At 41.8% G+C, this 7,447-nt stretch overlaps 1 long non-coding RNA gene across 1 annotated transcript in view; it reads right to left on the bottom strand.

Annotated features, from left to right (window-relative positions):
- Positions 1-7,447, bottom strand: part of LOC102770517 — a 19,854-nt gene that overhangs the window by 6,033 nt on the left and 6,374 nt on the right. Inside the window, exon 2 of the long non-coding RNA XR_436184.2 lies at positions 1,846-1,975. This is a non-coding gene — a long non-coding RNA (uncharacterized LOC102770517). The remainder of the gene's footprint in view (positions 1-1,845; positions 1,976-7,447) is intronic.

Genomic DNA, 7,447 nt, shown 5'->3' on the forward strand with positions numbered 1-7,447 from the left:
AGATCAACCAAAGGACTTGTATGCATGCATATAAGCATAACCAATGGACATAAGACACTGGGGGATGGGGGAGGCTAGGGGACTGTCTTGGGCGGGGGGAAAAAATGGACACATATGTAATACCCTTTGTAATAAAAAATAAAATTTAAAAAAAATTATATAAAAAAACAGTATATTGGATAACAGTGTTGAATTACTGTCCAATTTCTCTGAGTGTGACAATAGTAATGCCCCCGTTCTTAGGAGATAAACACTTAAGTGTTTAGAGCTGAAGTGCCATGATATCTGCAAGTTCCTTCCAAATGGTTAAGCAAAAACAAAGTGAGTGTGTGCATATACTTATAAAGAGAGATATGTAGCAAAATAAACAATTGATGGATCAACCCAAAGAATGTCTGAAAAGTTAAAATTTTATTTAAAACAACTGGTGAAGAAAAATGTTTGGGGATATAAAGCTCATGTTTTCTGCTAATTATAGATCCTGCTGTTAACTTCAGAAATAAGTCAATGCATTCACTTTTGTTGGCAGAAAATTTTCTGAAAAATAAAAGAAAAATGTGAGTAAGTAAAAGAATGGAAAAGGAAATACCACCCAAAGGAAAACAAGAGACTTTAAATGCAAAAAGGAAAATAGGTCACTAAAAATAATAAAAGATGTATCTATTTCAGGCTTTTATGCATATAATTACAAAGACTCAAATATATAAAACACAAATTTACAGAATTACAAGAACCTGACAAACTCACAATCACAGTGGCAATTTAAAGCAAAATAGAGAAAGACTCATAGATAGAGAGCAGGATGACAGCTATAAAGGGGGCGTCAGTTGGGGGGGTGGGTGGGGACAGGTGGATGGATTGAATAAAAAAGAAAAAGGAAGAAAAAAACTCATGGACACAGACAACAGTGTGGTGATTGCCAGGGTGAGAGGGAGGGGGAGGAGGAGGGGTGGTAAAGGAGGGTGTGATGGGATAAATGGTGATTGATGGAAACCTGACTTAGAGGGAGGGGGAGGAGGAGGGGTGGTAAAGGAGGGTATGATGGGATAAATGGTGATTGATGGAAACCTGACTTAGGGTGAACACACAATACAGTATACAGATGATGTGTTGTAGAATTGTGCACCTGAAAACTGTCTAATTTTGTTAACCAGGGTCACCCCACTAAATTCGCTAGAGAGAAAAAAAATAACTTTCTCCATAATTGATAGATTTAGCAACTAATAATATTCATGGTGATACAGAAGAATTGTAAGTTTAATGGACATTTATAGAACCCTACATGCAATAATTAGAATATACAAAATCTTTTCAGCCTCACATGAAACATTTAAAAATGGATCATGTTCTCTATAACATAGAACAAAACTCAACAAATACTAGATTATCAGTATTATATAAACCATAATGTCTGTACTATCTTTAATTGGAAAAGAATAACAAAATGTTAAGCTAAAAAAGATTCATGCACCCATGTCTTGATTTCTAAGTACCATTTCCCATTAGAAGGTATCAGAGTTCCCGAGAAATGGTTAATGAAGCAGGAAATACAAGATAGGCCTGAAAGTAAGGAAGTTAATATATTGTGAGGTCAAAGTATGTATCAAACAATGATAGGGACATGTGAAAAAGACAGGGAAGCCATTTTGAATTGGCTACCATGGATAAATCTAGGAAATGAATAATAAATAGTGATAAAAATGGGACAATCATGAAATAAAGTAAAACTTATGTTTCCAAACTAATAGAAATAAATAAAATACAAATATATGGACAAAAAATCTCTTCCTTGAAATAGAATACCAACTAATAAATGCAGCAAACATGATGGAGTTTGAAAATTACCATTTTGCAGTCATCACAGTAAAAACTGAGTCAGTCAAGAATTGTCAGAGGCTGTCAAATCAGTGGATTTTAGTTTGTTGAGAAACAGGATATTTACCCAGTTTCAAAGTATCGCCAGCAAAACCGTTAACTGCAAAGAGAAAAATGATAACTTTATAGTGACTGAATCTAGCAAGCATTATCTTAACCAAGTAATCAAGGTTAACATTATTTCTAAGGGGTCAAACCAGTATCATGTGCCACTGATATGATGCCCTGAGAACAATACAACATTACTTCTCTGGTTTTCCTGCCAAAATGCAAAAACAAAATATAATAATGAGAAAATGACACACAAACTTCAATTGAGAGGCATCATAATTTTCCTGTATTTTAAAAAATTGTCACTGTCATGAAAGACAAAGATAGGTTGTACTGTTTCAGGTTAGGGAAAACTGAAGAGACATGAAAACTAAATGCAATGGATAATCCTAAATGAAAACTTTACTAAGAAAATAGCTATAGCCGGGACCAGTTTGGCTCAGTGGATAGAGCGTCGGCCTGTGGACTGAGGGGTCCCAGATTCGATTCCGGTCAAGGGCATGTACCTGGGTTGCGGGCACATCCCCAGTGGGAGATGTGCAGGAGGCAGCTGATCGATGTTTCTCTCTCATCGATGTTTCTAACTCTCTATCTCTCTCCCTTCTTCTCTGTATAAAATCAATAAAATATATTTTTTTAAAAAAAGAAAATAGCTATAAAAGACATTAGTGGGACAATTGGTCAAATCGGAATATGGCCTAGATCCATGGTCGGCAAACTGCGGCTCGAGAGCCACATGCGGCTCTTTGGCCCCTTGAGTGTGGCTCTCCCTAAGCCTTAGGAGTACCCTAATTAAGTTAATAACAATGTACCTACTTATATAGTTTAAGTTTAAAAAATTTGGCTCTCAAAAGAAATTTCAATCGTTGTACTGTTGATATTTGGCTCTGTTGACTAATGAGTTTGCCGATCACTGGCCTAGATCATAATAGTGGAACACAAATTTCCAACTATATTACAAAGATATAGTAGTCAAAACAGTGTGGTATTGGAGGCAGGTCCAAGATGAAGCAGAAGAGGACTTTGAACCTGTCCCTCCCACAAACACTTAGATGTAGAGCAATTCTTCCTGACAACTGAAGGTTGACTGAACAGTTTCTGCACATCAAACTAGAAAGAGAAACTGCATGGAGAAGGATGGGGAACCACAACAGCTCTCTGGGATCTGTGGAACCTCTCCGGAATCGAAGGTGGTGGTGAGCACCATTGTTAACCTTCCCCTTCCACTTAAATAGTGCAAATTGGACCTCTATCCAGGTGCTTCCACAGACCTGCAAAGCTGCTGCAGGACTTTCCCAGCATATTCTCAATCTGGCCTAGGATACCCAGGGTGCCACTGCATGTACCCACAGTGGGATGACTCACCCAAAGCCTGCTCCAGCCCCGAAAGCCAGACCAAGAAGGGGTCACCGCGTGCACATGCGTACTGGGCTGCCTTGCCCAGAGGCTGTACCTGCCTCAGACAGCTGAGGCACTGTTGCATGTGCACACACTGAGAACACCACCTGGAGCCCACTTCAGCAAGGACAGCCCTACTAACAGGGAGTCACTACAAGTTCAAGTGCACTGGGCCACCCTGCACCAAGCGTGCAGTGGCCCCAGCCAAGCAGTGTACCAGGTGCTGCTTGTAGCCAATATGACTCCAAATGGCCTGCCAAAACCACCTTGTACACACAGTTTAATACAAGAACTACTTTTTCAAGATTGGAAGGGAAAGCTACTCAAGCTAAGTAAACATAAGCAAAATGAAACTTTGTAGAATTGAAAAGCTTCTGCACAGTGAAGGAAACTATCAACAAAACAAAAAGACAACCTACTGAATGGGAGAAGATATGCACAAATGATATACCCAATAAGGGGTTGATATCCAAAATATATTAGGAACACATACAACTCAATTACAAAAAAGGTAAACAACCCAGTCAAAAAAATGGGCAAAGAACATGAAAAGGCATTTCCCCAGAGAAGACATATAGATGGCCAACAGATATAAGATGCTCAATATCACTAATCATCAGGGAAATGTAAATCAAAACCACAAAAAGATATTACCTCACCCATGTCAGAATGGATATATATATATATATGCCCAAACAACTGTTATGACCAGTTGACCAAACTACCAGTCAACTGTTTGCTATGACGTGCACTGACCACCAGGGAGCAGACGCTCAATGCAGGAGCTGCCCCCTGGTGGTCAGTGCACTCCCACAGCCAACCTCCAGTGTCTGGCCAACCTCCTGCAGTCCCTCCCCTCAGCTGGCTGGCCCTGATCGGCCTCAATCGGACTGGGTGAGATAGCCCCGATTGGCCCCCGATTGCTGGCCAGGCCAAGGAACCCCACCCGTGCATGAATTCATGCACCAAGCCTCTAGTGATCAATAAATCAACAAACAAGTGCTGGCAAGGATGAGGAGAAAAGGGAATAGACGTGCACTGTTGGTGGAATTGTAAATTGGTGTAGCCTCTATTGAAAACAGTATGGAGTGTCCTCAAAAAAATTAAAAAAAAAATTAAAAATAGAACTAGCATATGACCCAGCAATTTTACTTCTGGGAATCTATCTACCAGAAAATGAAAACAGCAATGTGAACAGATATATGCACCTTCATGTTCATTATAGCATTATTTACAATATCAAAGATATGGAAGCAAAACCTGGATGTGCATTGTTAGATGAATGGATAAAGAAAATTTGTTGTGTGCGTGTGTGTGTTTGTGTGAAGAAGAGTTGATATATATATGTGACTGGATATTACTCAGTCAGAAAAAGAATGAAATCTTACCATTTGCTACAGCATGAATGGATCTAGAGCAACGGTTCTCAACCTGTGGGTTGCGACCCCTTTGGCAGTCGAACGACCCTTTCACAGGAGTCGCCTAAGACCATCCTGCATACCAGATATTTACATTACGATTCATAACAGTAGCAACATTACAGTTATGAAGTAGCAACAAAAATAATTTTATGGTTGGGTCACAACATGAGGGCCAGAAGGTTGAGAACCACTGAAAGAGTGATATGCTAAGTGAAATAAGTCAGAGGAAGAGATCCAAGTACCTCATTATTTCACTTATATGTGTAATCTAAAAATCAAAACGAACACAGATTCATAGATACAAAGAATACACTAATGATTGCTAGAAGGGTGGATGTATAGGGGATGGGTAAAAAATGTTAAGATGAGTAAGAGGGACAAAATTCCAGCTATAAAATAAATAAGCCACAGGGATATAGTGTACAGCACAGGGGATATAGTCAATACTGTAATACCTTTGTATGGTGACAGATGGCTACTAGACTTAGTGTGCTGATCACGTTGTAAGGTATATGCATGTTGAATCATTATATTGTACACTAATATAATATTGCATGGCTACTAAACTTTAATAAAAATTTATAAAAAGAGCAGTATGGTACTGGCATATAAAAAGACACTTAAACCAACAGAAAAGAATCGAGAGCCCAGAAATAAACCCCCACATACATGATCACCTAATATTTGACAAGGAAGCCAAGAGTACTCAATGAAGAAAAGCTAGTCTATTCAATAAATGATGCTGGGAAATGGATATTCACATGAAAAAGAATAAAACTGGAGCCCTATCTTACGCCACTCACAAAAATCAATTCAAAATGGATTGAAGACTTAAGGTAAGACCTGAAACCATAAAAGTCTTAGAAAAAATATAGTGAAAAAGCTTGATATAGGTCTTGGCAATGATTTTATGGATATGACACTACAAGAGAACGGAATAAAGGGAAGAATAAACAAATAGGCTCCATCAAACTGAAAGGCTTCTACACAGCAAAAGAAATGATCAACAGAGTCTAAAGAAAGCCTGTGTAGTGAGAGAAAATAACTGCAAAGCACATTATTTATAAGAAATTAATACCCCAAATATAAGGATCTCATACAACTCAACAGGAAAAAAAAATAATCCAATTTTAAAGGGTATACAGGGCCTGAATAGACATTTTCCCAAAGAAGATATTCAAATGGCCAACAGGTACATGAAAATTTGCTCAGAATCACTAATCATCAGGAAAATGCAAATCAAAACCACAATGAGATATCTCACACATATCAGAATTACTACCATCAAAAAGACAAGCGATAACAAATGTTGGCGTGGATGTGGAGAAAAGGGAATCATGTATACTGTTGGTGGGCATGTAAATTACATATACTATGGAAAACAGTATGGAGGTTTCTCAAAGAATTAAAAATAGGACTACCAAAGGATCCAGCAATTCCACTTCTGGGAATATAGCCGAAAAAAATGAAATTACTATCTCTAAGAGATATCTGCACCCCAATGTTTACTGACTGTATCATTATTTCTAATAACCAAACATTGAAACAAACTAAATGCTCACAAAGAGATGAATGAACCAAAAGTGTGATATATCTACGTGAATATTATCTATACTAATAATAGCCTTGGGCCGTCACGTCAGGAAGGACGACCAAACGCGGAGGGGAAGGAACTGCGGGCCCTGCGAGGTCATTTGCTTCTGGCCCTGGCCAGGCGGAGGCCTAAAGACCTCGCCTCTGCGTCCGAGGTTGACTCCAGCAGGACCTGGGCCCTCCCCTCTGTGGACCAGAGGCCCTTTTCCTGATACCATGTCCCCAGCATCTCTCAGACCGGTTTGTGGAAGTCAGAAAACACTGCGTGTGGTCATCCCCCCCTGGGGACTCCCAGGACTGACAGCAAGGGTGGGCTTCTGTGGGGTCCCCTGAGTTATGCGATCCAGGTCGCTACATCCTAATGGTGACTCTGGCAGGACTTGGGATGGTCCTCTGCGTACCTGAGGTCCCGCTCCCTGTACCATAGCCCCGGAGTCCCTGAGACCCGGATGCAGGAATCGCCTGTTGTTGATTCCCTCCTCCCCTGCACCAACCCCGCCTCATCCACCTTGGAAACCCACCTTGGATGCGGTGTGTGCCTGGAGCCCACCCTGCCCCCGGGCCCTGCCCCTGGGCCTGAACCACGAACAGGCCTGGGCCTGGGCCATGGACAACTTCCCTTCACTGAGCCGCCCCTCCTGTGACCCCCACCTCTGGTTCCTGGAGTGGAGCTGTGGGGCCTGCGGGCGGTTGCGCCAGCCTGGCCCTGGGACACGGAGGTTCCTGGCACTGAGAGGGTCTAGGAATGGCCCAGACCCGTGCGATCCCGATCCGCAGTCACCTCAAGGGGAGGCCCAGGTGCCGGACCGCACAGCCCTGTGGCTCCTGAACCAGCCAGGAGGTGCCAGCCCCAGAGGGGACGGAGGGATGTGGGCTCCTGGTGCCACGCTGAGCCCAAGCCATCCGCACCAGCGCCGAGCACCCAGGCTGCACCCCTGGAAGCAGACAGAAGGCGGCCAACCTGCTCCAGGAGCTCACACCCCTGGGGAGCCTGAGACTGCCCTGTAGGCAGCCCTGTTGCTTCTTTCTCTCCTGAGGGATGCACAGATTTTCCTGGGACAGATCCCTCCCCAAGTGCAGTCAATAACATGCTAAGGTACTGACTTGGC

The sequence above is a fragment of the Myotis davidii genome, unplaced genomic scaffold (genome assembly GCF_000327345.1).
Source record: "Myotis davidii unplaced genomic scaffold, ASM32734v1 scaffold546, whole genome shotgun sequence".
NCBI lineage: Eukaryota > Metazoa > Chordata > Mammalia > Chiroptera > Vespertilionidae > Myotis > Myotis davidii.